The sequence below is a fragment of the Chiloscyllium plagiosum genome, chromosome 23 (genome assembly GCF_004010195.1).
Source record: "Chiloscyllium plagiosum isolate BGI_BamShark_2017 chromosome 23, ASM401019v2, whole genome shotgun sequence".
Classification (NCBI taxonomy): Eukaryota; Metazoa; Chordata; class Chondrichthyes; order Orectolobiformes; family Hemiscylliidae; genus Chiloscyllium; species Chiloscyllium plagiosum.
The window spans coordinates 3,610,421-3,625,592 of record NC_057732.1 but is presented as its reverse complement, the minus strand read 5'-3'; the positions used below and the strand labels follow the sequence as shown (position 1 = coordinate 3,625,592).

The 15,172-nt window shown below is 40.6% G+C and overlaps 1 protein-coding gene across 9 annotated transcripts in view; it reads right to left on the bottom strand.

The window, feature by feature from the left end:
* Positions 1 to 13,874, bottom strand: part of LOC122561550 (nuclear receptor subfamily 2 group C member 1-A-like) — a 123,378-nt gene extending 109,504 nt beyond the window's left edge. For 5 of the 9 annotated variants that reach the window (XM_043713314.1, XM_043713320.1, XM_043713323.1 and 2 more), the window contains exons 1-2: positions 13,484 to 13,874; positions 8,907 to 9,021 (exon numbers count right to left, since the gene is read on the bottom strand). The gene's annotated coding sequence lies outside the window, so the exon portion shown is untranslated. The remainder of the gene's footprint in view (positions 1 to 8,906; positions 9,022 to 13,483) is intronic. The other 4 variants (XM_043713316.1, XM_043713322.1, XM_043713317.1 and 1 more) reach the window with 3 other exon arrangements.
* Between the last annotated feature and the right edge of the window lie 1,298 nt (positions 13,875 to 15,172).

Here is a 15,172-nt window from a genome sequence, read left to right as displayed (position 1 = left end):
ACAGGGTGTTTGGGTTGGTTGGTCCGGGTGTCCCAGAGGTGTTCTCTGAAACGCTTCGCAAGTAGGCGGCCTGTCTCCCCAATATAGAGGAGGCCACATCGGGTACAGGGGATGCAATAGATGATATGTGTGGAGGTACAGGTGAATCTGTGGCGGATATGGAAGTTTCCTTTGGGGCCTTGGAGGGAGGTGAGAGGGGAGGTGTGGGCGCAAGTCTTGCACCTCCTGTTTAAGCAGTCTTGACTATATTGATAAGACAGTGAAAATGAGATTAGATTGCTACCCTCGTGAGATATGGCAGCTGGTCTATGAAAATTCATCTCATGCACAAGCCAAAACACACCATTTTTGATCACTATGTCCTGATAGAATCTTCTTCCCGACCTCTCCGCCCCCCCCCCAATCTGTCCTATCACCCTCACCTTGACCTTTTTCCACCTATCACATTTCCGACGCCCCTCCCCCAAGTCCCTCCTCCCTATCTTTTATCTTAGCCTGCTGGACAAACTTTCCTCATTCCTGAAGGAGGGCTAATGCCCGAAACGTCGATTCTCCTGTTCCCTAGATGCTGCCTGACCTGCTGCGCTTCTCCAGCGACACATTTCCGACTCTGATCTCCAGCATCTGCAGACCTCATTTTCTCTCCAAACAAAGCTCAAGGCCTTGCAAATTTACCTGACCTATCATAAACACTATAGTATATCAATATATTTCCAATACCATCACAGGAGTTTGCAGTCACCAGCTCTCTGACACAAACTGGATTTGGTCACTGTTCCAGGACTTTCAGACTTTTTTGACTTTTAATGGAGTCGTAGGTAGACAAGGTGGTGAAGGTGGCGTGTGGCACACTTGCCTTCATTAGTCATAACATTGCATTTAAGAGTTGGGATGTCACGTTGCCTGTACAGGACATTGATGAGGCCACTTGTAGAATACTGTGTCATCCTTCTATAGGAAAGATATCGTTAAATTTGAGAGTATGCAGAAAAGATTTACAAGGATGTTGCTGGAACTGGAAGGTTCAAGTTATAAGGAAAGGCTGAATAGCATCGGAAGCTGATTGGTAACTTTATATAGGTTTATAAAATCATGGGAGGCATGGCTGAGGGAATAGCCAATGTTTTTTTTCTATGGTGAGGGATCTAAAACTAGAGGATTTAGATTGAAGGTGAGGGGAGAAAGATTTTAAAAAGGGTATTTTTCTCATGCAAAGGGCAGTGCGTATATGGCATGAGCTACCAGATGAAGTGGCGGAGGAAGGTACAATTACAATATTTAAAAGGCATTAGAATGGGTAGATTAATAAGAAAGGTTTCGAGGGATATGGGCCAAATGCCAGCAGATGGGACTAGGTCAGATTGGGGTGGCTGTTTGACATGGAGGAGTTGGACCGAAGGATCTATTTCTGTGTTGTATAACTTTATGAGTCAATCTGTCAGTTAGGGAGCGGTCAGAGCTCAAATTGGGTTTTTGACTGTGATTTCAGTGAGAACGAGTTTGGCTGTTGATGCTACAACACAAAAATTTAAAAGCTCCCTGCCTATCTTCCCGTAAGCAGTTCCTGGAAGCTCAAAATACAGGAAATTAAGTTATAAATATTATTGTCTTTGCCTGAGTGAACTGAAAAGGTGACCCTGATCGACAGCTTCAAAATAAAACCAACAAGCCATCACCTAAGCCTGTGGAGCAACACATCGTGAAAGCCACTTAAGCAATTTGGCCAGTTTTGTTATTTTCTTTTATTTATACAATGTATAAGTGAGAAGTGTGATGGTAGATTCTCCACTGGCCTGGGTGAGTGCTGCTAATACAACACTCAACAATCGCAAAACAAGCTAATTGTGCAGGTCCCAAACCACCCCTTAAACAATTTCTACACCACTGGTGCAAAGTAGCAACTATCTGCAATATGCACTCTAATGACTTGAGTTGTAGACTAGTGGCTCAATTTGTAAACTAGGTTAAAAATCACACAACACCAGATTATAGTCCAACAGGTTTAATTGGAAGCACTAGTTTTCAGAGTGTTGCCCCTTCATCAGCCACCCAGCATCTCCAAATCATTTGTAAACTAGCATAGTTATATAAATATTTATATAACTAAATATAAATATTTATATAACTAAATATTTATATAACTAAAGGTTCAAGTAACAAAGGTTCTTTGTGGGCGGCACGCTGGCACAGTGGTTAGCACTGCTGCCTCACAGCGCCAGAGACCCGGGTTCAATTCCCGCCTCAGGCGACTGACTGTGTGGAGTTTGCACGTTCTCTCCGTGTCTGCGTGGGTTTCCTCCGGGTGCTCCGGTTTCCTCCCACAGTCCAAAGATGTGCCGGGTCAGGTGAATTGGCCATGCTAAATTGCCCGTAGTGTTAGGTAAGGGGTAAATGTAGGGGTATGGGTGGGTTGCGCTTCGGCGGGTCGGTGTGGACTTGTTGGGCCGAAGGGCCTGTTTCCACATTGTAATGTAATCTAATCTAATCTAATGCTTCACCATGAAAATCTATAGAACTGATCTGAAGATAGCAAATCGAAATGCATGTTCTAGAGAAAGTGAAAATAGATTTTCCCCTGGTTCAAAATAGAATAATTGGGAACCCTTAACTATAGGGGTGAACACAAAATAGACAGCCTAACTTCAGAGGCTGTGTGGGGAGAATGGACAAAAATATCCTGACTCTGCAATAGGAATTCTCTTGGATTGGGAAATAAAAACCGGTATATTAACTTGCTATGAAACTCAATTGGACAGGCTTGATGGTGCTAGAAACCACAAAGCACATGTTTTACAGTTTGATGCCAATTCTGCCCTCAGCTTCAAGAGCGTAAAATTCACAAACAATCCAAATTGTTTGCGGTCCAAAGCAGAATAAGATCCAAAACAAATTTGGCATTTCTTTCCTTACAGAAAACTATATTGTCTGTTTTGGGGTATGTCCAGTAATGTCAAATTAACAAATTAAATTTAATATCAGAGGAAGTATGCCAAATATTACAAAACAAATCTACAAGAATGACAACCTGAAATGTGCACACTGAAATTTGCTGCTTCACTGCATGCCACTGAGAGCAGAAGTTACCGCAGACCAGGCCACCTTCATTCAAAAACTTAGATTTTGATCAAGTTTGACTCCAACAATTTTCCAGTTACTGAAAAACATTGATAATTCTACACAATAATGGCTCACAGCACAAGAAACATAAAACAGAAACACAAAGGCACATCTAAATCTACTGCCGAGGCATTAAACTGACATTGCAGATGGGCCTTGCATTACTGAAAACAAACTTTTCTTCTTATTCATAAAAACTGGATACTTTCTCTTATGGTTGGCCAATATCAACTTCGACTACAGGTAAAATGTTAAAAATCTACAACATGACATTGATAGCAAACACCATGATAATTAGTTTCAAGCGACTTAATTAAGTGGGATACATTGCTGAAAGAGAACTCAAAGTAAAAGAAAATGTTTTCCAACTATTAGGGCAACTGTTCTTTCATCAGGGACATACAATTACAACACAATTTCTGCACATGCATACTGTTGTGCCACTAGCAGTGACATTGACATTAAAATCAGCCCAAAAGAAAATAACGTTTTACAGTCAGCAACTTATAAGTTTGCTTACTCATACTTTACAATGTGGCAAATACAAATAGTGTATCTCATATCATAATCAGCAATTGCACTTAAATTTACCTTAAAATTTGAGCGAGTTTAATCTTTTATAGATCAATTATTGTAATTGTTCATGTTGAATAGGAAATAAAACTTTTTCATTTGGTAAGTGATTGAAGTCTGGCATACACTACCTGAGTGTGGTGGAGGCATGTTCAATCGAGGCATTCAAGAGGAATTAGACTAGAAAGGAACAATGTGCTGTTTTAAGATGAGTCAGCAGGAGATAGGCATGAAGTGAAATGATCAGAGAACTGTTGCAGACAATGGGTCAATTAATCTGTATTGGTGCTGCAACAGTTCTATGATTCTGCAAACAACTACAATGGGTTTAATAATCATAAGTAAGCATATCTTCAGAAATAGATTTTACACCATGCATAGTTTTACTTTAATAGAGCAAATGTTGTTGACTGGAACGCAGCAAGATAATCATTTCATGTTATCTCTGTTATCAGCACAATCTAATACAGTGACCTGTCCCAACTGGAAAGTTGAAAATGTTACCCTTTCACCTGTACAAATCACAGAACAATCACAAATGCAGCATTTCCAGTGACCCATTTCCAAGTAATGGAATAGTCAGGGACAATTTAATGGCTGTAATCCAATTCATGCATGCTAAAAGCATAGTCAAGTATTTCAATCTAAGGTTGGCTAGACTTGCAGAAATTAAAGGCAAAAAAAGAATGTGGATCGGCTAGAAACACGGTGGGGGGGGGGGGCGCGGAACATTCACAAGGACAAACCAATTTTTTGGGATACATGAAATCCTCCTCCTTACATCAGTGCAACAATTTGTTATCAGAAAATTGCTCAACTTAGAGATTTAGCATTGTTAATGAAAATAACCATAGTACGGGACTCCATAGAAACAAAACCAGATGCCAAGCAGTAGCAAAAGAGAACAGAAGAGAAAAGCATGGTTACAAAGGTGGCCTTTAAAAGGAATGGAAAGTAAATAGCTGCACAAATGTATGTCAGTAACACATTCTCGACTTCGGGGTTAGAACAGCCCAGAAGGGAAAGACAAGGATAAAGCCTATGAAGTGGGGCTAAAGGTGGGTAACTAGGTAGGAAGAGGAGAAACTGTGAAGAGATTTCATTTTTAATTTAAAAAACATTCCTCTATTTCATCCCTTAGCAAGGGCATAATCTGCATATTTGTACACCGAAGACTTCAAGTCAACAATATTGAACATAGTAATACCCACAATAAGGTAATTTTCACAAGCATCTTTCACCACCATAGATTGTCTGTAATGTACTTTGGGGCAACGAAGCTCTTTTAAATGTAGTCATGGTTATAACATAGAAAACATGGCAGCATTGTCCCACAAATAATTATAACCAGATTTGTTTTACCGATGTCGACTGAGGAAAGAATTTTTACCAGGCCATCAGGGAACCGTTTCTATTCATCTTCAAACATTCTCATAAATATTTTGCATCCTACATCCTTACAAATCTAGATCCAAATGGGCAGCTAAGGTATACCACTGTGTCATTGTGGAGTGGAATGCAGTGTTAATTTTTTTTGTCTGCTACATTCATGTGGTGAACAGTCTGAATCCAGATAACTAAATTGACATGCTGGTTGTCCTTGAAATTCTACATGCGGAGGAGATGTGATGTCTTTGCATGGAGAGAGTGTATAACTTGGTTTGAGAAAGGTCACATAGTGCAGTTTCTGCTGCTGGATCATTTATCAGATCTTTATTGATGGCAGTGATATCATTTACAGCCATTTATCCTTTTTGTAAAACTCTTGTATCACTCAAAGCATTCACAAAGTTCTTGAAAGGTTTGCATGATCTACATCACATATTCAGTCGGTTTGGCTTCAATGTGGTCCAATTCTTTTATTCTGCAAATGAGATATTAGACAGGCCTGGGTGCCATTGCATGAAAGTTGGTTTCAGTGTACCACTGACAATTAGAATTGTAGTCTGAAGGACAGTGCTCAAGCATCGAGAGTAGATTTTCTCTGCTCACACAGGACAACTGCATTCTGCTAACAAGTATACAACAGCAAGGCCAGAAATACAAAGAGTGTGTACAGACTGGAACAGTTGCTCAAAGAAACTGTAAGAGCTACACTGCAGAGACATGAACAAATAACCAGCTGGGTTTGCAGCAGGTTTTCTCAACTTGAGCACAACAATGACTTTAATCTCTATCCACATTCATGGAATACTCCAGTTACATGGATGTTAGGAATTCAGAATGGATGCCATTGATTACTACCAAATAAAGCCATGAGATCCTTTCACCATCCATTCAAGATGTAAAAATACACAACCTTTTGACTTAGGAGTGAGAACATGCCATCACCAAAGCACGGCTGAAGCAGTGCACTTCACAAGAATTAGTGTTTTGCAATGCATTCAATTGGAACTCAACTGGCAGGAGCAGCTAAAATAAACAAAATAACGTGAAGTGCAGCAAAACAAAAAGTATTTTGCACAAATTTTATATGGTTTGAAGCCAAGTGGATTCCTAGATAATCCATAACTTGACTATCATTCCAATCAAAAAGAATCAGTGCATTATGAAAAATTAAACTAAGTGTTCAAATTAAAATCAAAATCTTTGCAAACTCATAGACTGAGTCATATTAAAGCTGCAAGTATATAATCCTCATAAAATACAACAGAGTCCAATATCGATCAATATTAAATTGAAACTACATTGAAAAAACACACTTAATTTCATACTTAGGACTTCTAGGGGGAATAAAATTTGTCCCTAGGCCAACATTTACTGCCCATTAACTACTTTTCTATTGGTCTGGAGTCACAGGTAGGCCAGACAAGGACAACAAATCGCTTTCTCTAAAGGATGGGTTTTTACGATAATTGACAATGGTTACATGGTCACCTTTAGGAAAGCTCTTCATTGCAGATTTTATTGAATTCAAGTTTCACTATCTGAGACGGTGAGATTCAAACCCATGCCGCCAATCTATGGTCCTAGATTGTTAGTCCAGTGACATTATCACTGTGCCATTGCCTCCCTTTACAGCATTCTTAAATTGAATAAAAAAACTAGAATGATCAGCCAAGCACAAAAAGGATTTTGCAAGCTATAGTACAGAAGCACACCATTCACCACAACTGATCGATTGCAGAGTTTATATTCTATCTTAGCCACCTCCTTCCTCAAATAGTTACCTCTCCTATTCTACTTTATCCACCTCCTCCCTCAAATAATTACCTCCCCTTTCTCTTGTTCCTCTATTACTCTTTGGCATGTATCAAAAATATGTCACTACTACCTGCTTTAACCACTCTACTGGCAGCAAATGCTGCGTTAAGAGAATAATTCCTTATTGGATCTGTGGTTGACTACCTTAGGTATATACTCCCTTGTTCTGGATTTACACACGTGGAACTTCAGACTTGAATTGAAGACTTTTTAAAATATATACAATACAGGGTCAAAATTCTTAATTTGGTGATATTTATGAACGTCACTTTCATAAATTCATTAAACTGAAAATATCATAACAGTATTTAAATATTCTCAAATATCTTGAAAATTAAAAGTGCAGCAATTATTCAGTCTTATTTTCTTGGTTTGATAAAGTTATTTTATAGCATTTTGTCCTAAAACGCAAAGATCAGGTACATAGAATAGTACGATTTTCTGAAATTAACCACTGACTAACTATCATACAGATACATATCAATGCACCTTTACTGCTTGAATAACTCAGTTAAATTTACTCATCTGTAAATCTTACTCACACAAACTAGCATCTTATGCTATAACAGTGAAGATATGATCCAGAACTAGCTTGTCTTATTCAAAGAGTTCCAGTAGACCCACAAGATTGGCATCTATCTTGACAATGTGTATTGGGCATGAGCAGGTAGGGAAAAAGTTAGGTTTTGAGTTTTGTGAAAGAGGTTCAGCTGACCATGACTCAGATCAGATAAGAACTTAGTTAACAATGGGGTGCTGGAAGCAAGGGTAATGGATTAAAAGGTGGAAAAGCATTCATTACGTAGAGGCATTTAACAATATTGGAAGCATTCAGTAAGTAAGGTTAGTTTATGAAGGTGAAAAGTATTCATTATGTGAAGCCAGTTAAGGTTAAGAACATTCATTGTGTAACAGCAGATGGCTTAATCTTTACTGTTGATGCTCGCTGATTGTAATGGTCACCCAATCAATATGCATGTTGCCTTATCTCGATATTCTTCCCTGTAAAATTACTATATACTTCATTAAGAAACTGCTATTCCAGAGAAGATCATGAACTCATGTCTCTGTGCACATGGGCGATTGCTCTCTCCTATTCCAGGCCCTGGAATAAAGATGAAGGAGGTAAAGCCATACTGTGTCTCTGAGCGTTTTGCTTCGACTGAGGCAGATAAGAAGAAAGTGGATAATTGCCGAGTTACGTCCATCTATAAAAAAGGGGATAAACTCAATCCAACTAATTACACACCAGCGTATTTTCAAGCATCAGCAAAGCACAAAAGGAATTGTCAACAGTGCTACTAACTGGCACTGACAAATAACTACTTAGCAGTCTCAGGTCAACGTTTGCCTGGAGCACACACTACACCTTGTCCAAATATGGACAAAAGAACTGAATTACAGGGTGAGTGAGTGACTGCCCTTGACCTCAAGGCAGCATTTGGTTCAATGTGGCATCAAGAAAATCTAGTAAAATTAAAGCCAATGGCATTCTGGGAAACCTCCACTGTTGCAGTCAAATGCAGCACGAGAAACAAAGATTGGTCTCCAGCAATTATGTCTGATTCTCGGACATTACTGCAGGAGTTCATCTAGGTGATATCTTTAAGGTCAACAACTATTATTCACTTCAATAATGACGTTCCATCCTTCATAGGGTCAGAGTGGAGGCACTGATTGATAATTGTAGTGTTTAGTTCTATTCTCAATTCATCAGAAAGAAAGAATCATGCAAGGAAAACTGACCATCATCTGGATGTGGGGGTGATAAGTGGTAGGCAAGCCAAGCAATTATCATTGCCACGTTACAATCATCTCCAATAAGAGAGCCTGACCTTTCCTTGGCATTTAAGGGTACCAACAACCCAAGTTCATCATTAACCAGAAACCTAATTGGAAGAGCTATACAAATACCGTGGCTACAACAGCATATCAGAACCCGAGACTCCACAAAGCCCGTCCACCTTCAACAAGGCTCAAATCAGGAGTGTGATGGAATCATCTCAATTTACCTGGAGTGCAGCTCCAACAAAATGTGAGGAACACAATACCATCAAGAACAAAGAAGTCCACAACCTTCGTTGGGTTCAAATCCCTCTACGGTTTAATCGTTCCCATTTCAGATTGCTAAGAGAAGCAAGGGAGAAAACAATGGAATCAAAAAACCTGCAAATTCATTCCTAGCAGCATTGTATGTGTACCTACAGCATATAGACTATAGCAGTTAAAGGTAATGGTTCCCAACTATTTGTCAAGGGCGATTATGGATAGGCAACAAATTTTGGCCTTGAAAGTAACTTCCACATGAACTCAAAAATATTTTTGAAGTCACTCACTTAAAACTGATCACCAAATAAGTGGTCAAAACTTGCACCACAACCACTGCCTTGGATTTGTCACATTGCTGGCTGCGCACCAGGTGAACAGAAATTTCCAACAAAATATTGAGAAGGCCAACATGGTCACATTGAGCCCCACTGTCAACCTGCTTTCTAGTTAGGAACTCAATCTCTGACAACAGTTAGCAGCTATAACAAATTTGTAACAATGGTATTGACTCTGACTTCAAGATGAACTTCCAACCACAGTTCACCCTCCACTTACACATGTCCATAACAGTTCCACTTGTTTCAGTTCATTTTCTGAAGAAACTCTAATCCATAGATTACCATTCTCGTCTGGATGGTCACCCATCTTCCATCCTACATAACCTAAGCTCATTCAAAACTCTGCTGCCCACATTTTTACTAGCATTTTTCGTTTTAAAATTTCATTATACTGTATTATATTCAGCCTTTTCAGTTTGGTCCTATTCAGCCTTTTTAAAATGAAAGAGACAATGGTAGAGGATGGCAAAGATTGGCACAATGCAACACTGAGGGAATGCCACACAGTTAGACATTAAACAATCTTGTTGCTTACTAGCCAGTATCAAGATTTGTAGTAACTTGTTAAGTGCATGCTGGCTATCACATTTCCTACAATAGACACTTCAAAAGCATTCACCAGCTATTAAACAATCAAGCTGCTTTGTTGTTGTAAAAGGGATATTGAAATACATGTCTTTCTTCCAGCATGTGTGAACAATGCCTGAATCTGACTATTATGCATTTATGGATAATACTCAAATAAAAAACAAAAATGATCAGGTATATATTCATGAAAACAAAAGCACATAATTCTGCAAAGATAAGTTCATGGAGTATTTTTGGGACAGTTTGTTAGTGCAGCATGTTCTGAACACATTTCATAGTCAGACAACAGTTTATATGAGAATTGGTAATGTTCGAAGAGACAGGATTAATTAATGACCTTGTGGTGTCCGAGCCTCGAGGTAACAATGATTATTAAATGACTGGATATCAACTGCAGTGAGGAAGAGAAGTGTGGATCTAAGACTGGTACTTTAAAAACTTAACTAAGGGCAATGGGGACACTAAGAATGGGAACTGAGAAATTGGGTTACAGAAAAGGTCAATAGCAATGCAGTGGCAACCATTCAAGGAGATATTTCAGAATACTCAATTAAAGAACAATCCAGTGAACAAGACATTTCAAGAGAACTCACATCTTTCATGGCTAACTGAGTTAAAGGCAGAATCAAAATGAGAGAAATATGAGTGGCAAGTCATATGATTGGATAGAATATAAAAAAATGATTAAAACATTAATAAGGAGAGAGAACTTAGAGTACAAGAAAAAGCTTGAAATATTAAAATAGCATGAGTTTCTACGAGCAAACATTGGTTCGCTCATGAGCACGTCCAGGGAACTAACAAATCAAAACACATAAATGGCAGACAAATTGAACAGATCTTGCATCAACAGAACGAGGCAAGTGCAGTTCCGTCCAGCTGAATGAACAGCACTGAGGTGTGTGCAGTGAGATCAACAAGGACAAGGGAAGGAAAGTTTACCAATGTTGGTCACATACAATGTCATTAATGACTTTGATAAAGGCTTTTTCATGCTGTGACATACTGAGATTAGGTTTGTTCAAATGTGAAGTTCCTAGAAGGACTGCGTGGATTTGGGAGGTGATACTATGTTGAAGAACTTTGACAAGCAGAGAGAGGCTTAAGATGGGCCAATATTACAAGTGTCATTGTGAAGGTCACTAATTGCAGACTCCAACAACAGCTAGATCACGTTCCAAGAGTGGACACATCAACAAATTTAGATAAAAATAACTGAAGCTTCAGGTTATCAGAGGTCTCAATCCATTGCTCGTGCTCAGCGAGACTGCAGCAAGCACTGATATTCACAGTCTGCGTACATTAGCTGGTTCTGCTGGTCTGAAGAGACCTTTGCACCTGGGATGATATGCTAGCTGAGGACTTCCTTGCCAATAGTCAAAACATAGGAAATGTGGATGACAGAATCCTCACTACCTAAACACTAAGCGTGCACAGATTAAATTAAGCGCCATGATTTCCAAAGCATCACTGAACTTTTAGATTTAGATTGATTGCTATCAGAGATCTATTTGCAACATAGATGGTGGGACTCTTCGAATCTTCGACTCGAAGGCTGCATACATGGCATCGAGTGAGTGCTCATCAGAGCTCACATAATGTATTACACGGTTCACATGGAGGATTCTTAGGTACCAAAGGCAGTACTCTACAGCCAGCTAAAACACAGGACCCCACACCAAGGATATAGCCGAGATATGAACCAACCTCAGAGCTTGCAATTTTGGGCAGACCCAAATACAGAAGTTGTTACTATCAAGCGATATTGACATTTGACAAGAGTCAAGTGCCTTCAGAATAAGTGTGCGCAGCATTAAGCCAATACCTCCACCCATCCCTCTAACACTGATTTATATCCAATATTTACAATGAATGATATTGGCTTGGCCTAATGACACACAACATATTACAATAAACTGATTGTGCTTTGTTGAACATCCATTCTTCAAAACAAAGGAAGAATTCATTATCACAACACTGGAGTTGCAGCCATACTCAGCTTTAGGCCATTTCCTAACTTTTAATTTGTAGTCCAAATTTATGACCAAACAGTAGAATTTATTTGACAGAAACAATGATATTGGCATAAATACACCCATTCGTAGGCAAAAACAAGCAGTCCCTATAGAACATGCAATAAACTAAATCACAAATAGTACTGCATCTCAAAAGTTCAATTCAACCACGTAAATTAGGTATTGAAAACTTGACCATTATGACACTCCCTATTGACAAGTGGATAGAACATATTACCCAGAAATACAGTAAAAAAAAAAGACCATTCCGCTCAAGTGATCTGCACCAATATTTACTTTTACACAAAGATTCTCCCACTGACCTCTGCTTCCACATTCTTCCATTCTTATTTTTGCACCAAACCTGCCTAAATAAAATTGGAAGTGTTATTTATTTTAACTACTTTTGACTCAACAGCCTTCTAAACTGTTGAGGAAATACTTCCTAAAGTCAATTGTTAAATTGGTCTGTTAGTGACTGAATTTGACTTTGTGTAAAGTTTCTCTATGTTCACTTTATCAAACCTTCATAAGTCAATGGATCAGGTTTCCTCTTGCATTCTCTTTTCCAGAGAAGAAATCTTTAGCTTAATCAATCCTCTCTTTACCAAACTACATCCTCAATTCTGGTAGCCCTTTTTGCAATGCCACATATGTCCTTTCTTTTGCACAATGACGACAACTGAAATCATAAAATGGTACATAATCCATCTGGAACCTGCCAACTGCCCCTTCCCTATAATTCTTTACTTTTCACATCAGATTCTCACATCCTTAAGAGCAACTAAACAAACGACCCACACATACTTGCAAACAATTAAAATAAAAAGTCATTCAAACTCTTTTTATCGTCCAATAGCCAACAACCAAGTTTACATTTGCTCCCAGTCCCTTTCAAGTTCTTGACATGATGTCGCCGTGGTGACAACCCCTAGGCCTATTTGGTAAATTTGCAATAAAAACACAAGCACTATCCATTCCAAGAGAAAGCTGGAATCTGCTAGAGAAGAATTGAGCTCTCAGAAGGGACTGGTTGCATGAGCACACACTCTGCATTTTGGGGTGCAGCTCAACTTGAGCCCGCTGCCTGCTCCAGAAGGAAGCTCAGTCCATGGGCCTGGCAGGGCGGAATAATGGGACAGAGGCTGGGAGCCGGTTGAGGGGATAAGAAATGAGATGAGGGGAATGTGGCTGCAGCAATGAGGCCGCCGGAGTCGGAGCTGGAGCTGCGGCTGCTCTGGGTGAAAGGTCACCGGGAGGGGGTGAACCGCTTTCGTCAGATATGCAAAAGGTGGCCTGAGGCCGGGACTCTCCGCTGTCCGCCTCGGCCGCCACCTCTTCCTCCTCCTCTCGCGCGCGCACACACACAACGCTTGGAAGGCAGTGCCGCCGCTCCCGTTCCGATGGGGGGGAAGAAAAAGGCCCGAGGCCTCTTCAGGCCTGCTCGGGATCCCGGTTCCTTCAAGATCCCGAGGCCTCAGTGGGGCGGCGCCTGTTGGATGTCTATAGCAGCGACCGCTGTCGCCGCCATTTGGGCGTCGGGCCTCGGGCAGGATTCGGCTCGGGACGGAAAGTTCAAGCGCTGTTTCCGCCTCTTACCTGAGACGTTATTTTCAAACGGGGCGGAAAAGCCCAGAAACCTTTCCCCCCCCTCCCCCCGGTTTCTCGGCTCCGCCGCGGGTCAGAGTTCGTGACCTCTCCCTCGGTTCGGCTGGTGGCGCATGCGCAGGCGGGCGGCGAGGGGTGGTGCCCGACAGCGCCACAAAATGGCCGCCGCAAGCCTGGACTCGAGCCAAAGGTCCGCCGCTCACCCTCTCCTCCCTGCGGAACGGAGGAGACACTGCTCCCGCTGATCTGCCACGCCGTTCGAAATACTTCAGAGCCGGCGAGGGTCGTCCTGGCTGATGTAGTATTCTTGGTCAGCAGCCTCCTTCTCAGCGCCTCGGCGCCGGCGGATGATAGCGCCTCAGGAAACTACGTCCGTCCCCCATTTTCTGCCGGGCCTCCTCCTCCTCCCCCTCTCTCCACTCCCACCAACAAACAAACGCATACACACACACACACACAGGCAGGCTTGGCTTAGTTCCAGTTCAAGATCAATTATTTATTTCTCTGTTCGAAATTATCGTGAAAAAGGAACAGAAAATATCGGAAATCGAAACATCCAAAAACTTTTAAACTGGTAGTCCAAAATGAAAAAAAAAGGAAATTTGAAGTAATACATTCCAGGAAACTTAAAAGTTGAAATGCAAGAAACTTGAAGTTTTCAGTATCTCGCCCTTTTCGAATACTCACGCCTCTGCTTGGTCAATACTACTCAGGCAAGAGCAATGGCAGTTACTTGCTCGTCAAAATTTCCTAACTAGATGAAAGTGAGTACTCAGATGCTGGAGATTCGAGTCGAGAGTATGGTGCTGGAAAGGCGCAGCAGGTCAGGCAATATCCGAGAAGCAGGAGAATCGACGTTTCAGGCATAAGCCCTTCACCAGGAGTCAGGGCTTATGCATGAGTCGTCAATTTTCCTGCTCCTCAGATGCTGCCTGACCTGCTGTGCTTTTCCAGCACCACACTCTCTCTAAGGCTCCAGTATCTGCAGTCCTCACTTTCTCCTAGTTGATAATATTCCAACACAGAAGTCTGATGTACCCATTAAATGTTGGCATTTGAAATCTCATCTGATTAATTTTCAAATTCTTACATGCCCTCACCCATCCATATCTATTACTGCCTGTTGTGGGATATAAATGAATTAATGTTATTTCTGCAACTATAAATTCTGATACAGAACAGGAATAAATCTCATCTGATTAATTTTCAAATTCTTACATGCCCTCACCCATCCATATCTATTACTGCCTGTTGTGGGATATAAATGAATTAATGTTATTTCTGCAACTATAAATTCTGATACAGAACAGGAATGAGAAAATTTATATTCAGCAAAAAGAAAGGATATGTTAGCATGAGACGTGATTACAGAACAATGGTGGATGTATGGGCAAACAGGAAAGCATCTGTTTCCCCCGCTTACATGGAGACACAGGAACAAACCCTAATCAAAGAGGTCAAAGTGGCCTCTGGATAGAAATAGATGCTGATAGAAGAAAAGATATGCCTAATCAATAACCTACAATAGACTGACGTCAAACACCCTTATGGGAGTCAGAGATAAGAGTTTGTCACGGACAAGACAGGATAAACAGAAGTTGTGGGATAAGTCTTAAGGAAATGAGTGACGTAAGCGAAGCAGGGAACAAACAATGGAATAAGGAAAACATATGGGAAAAA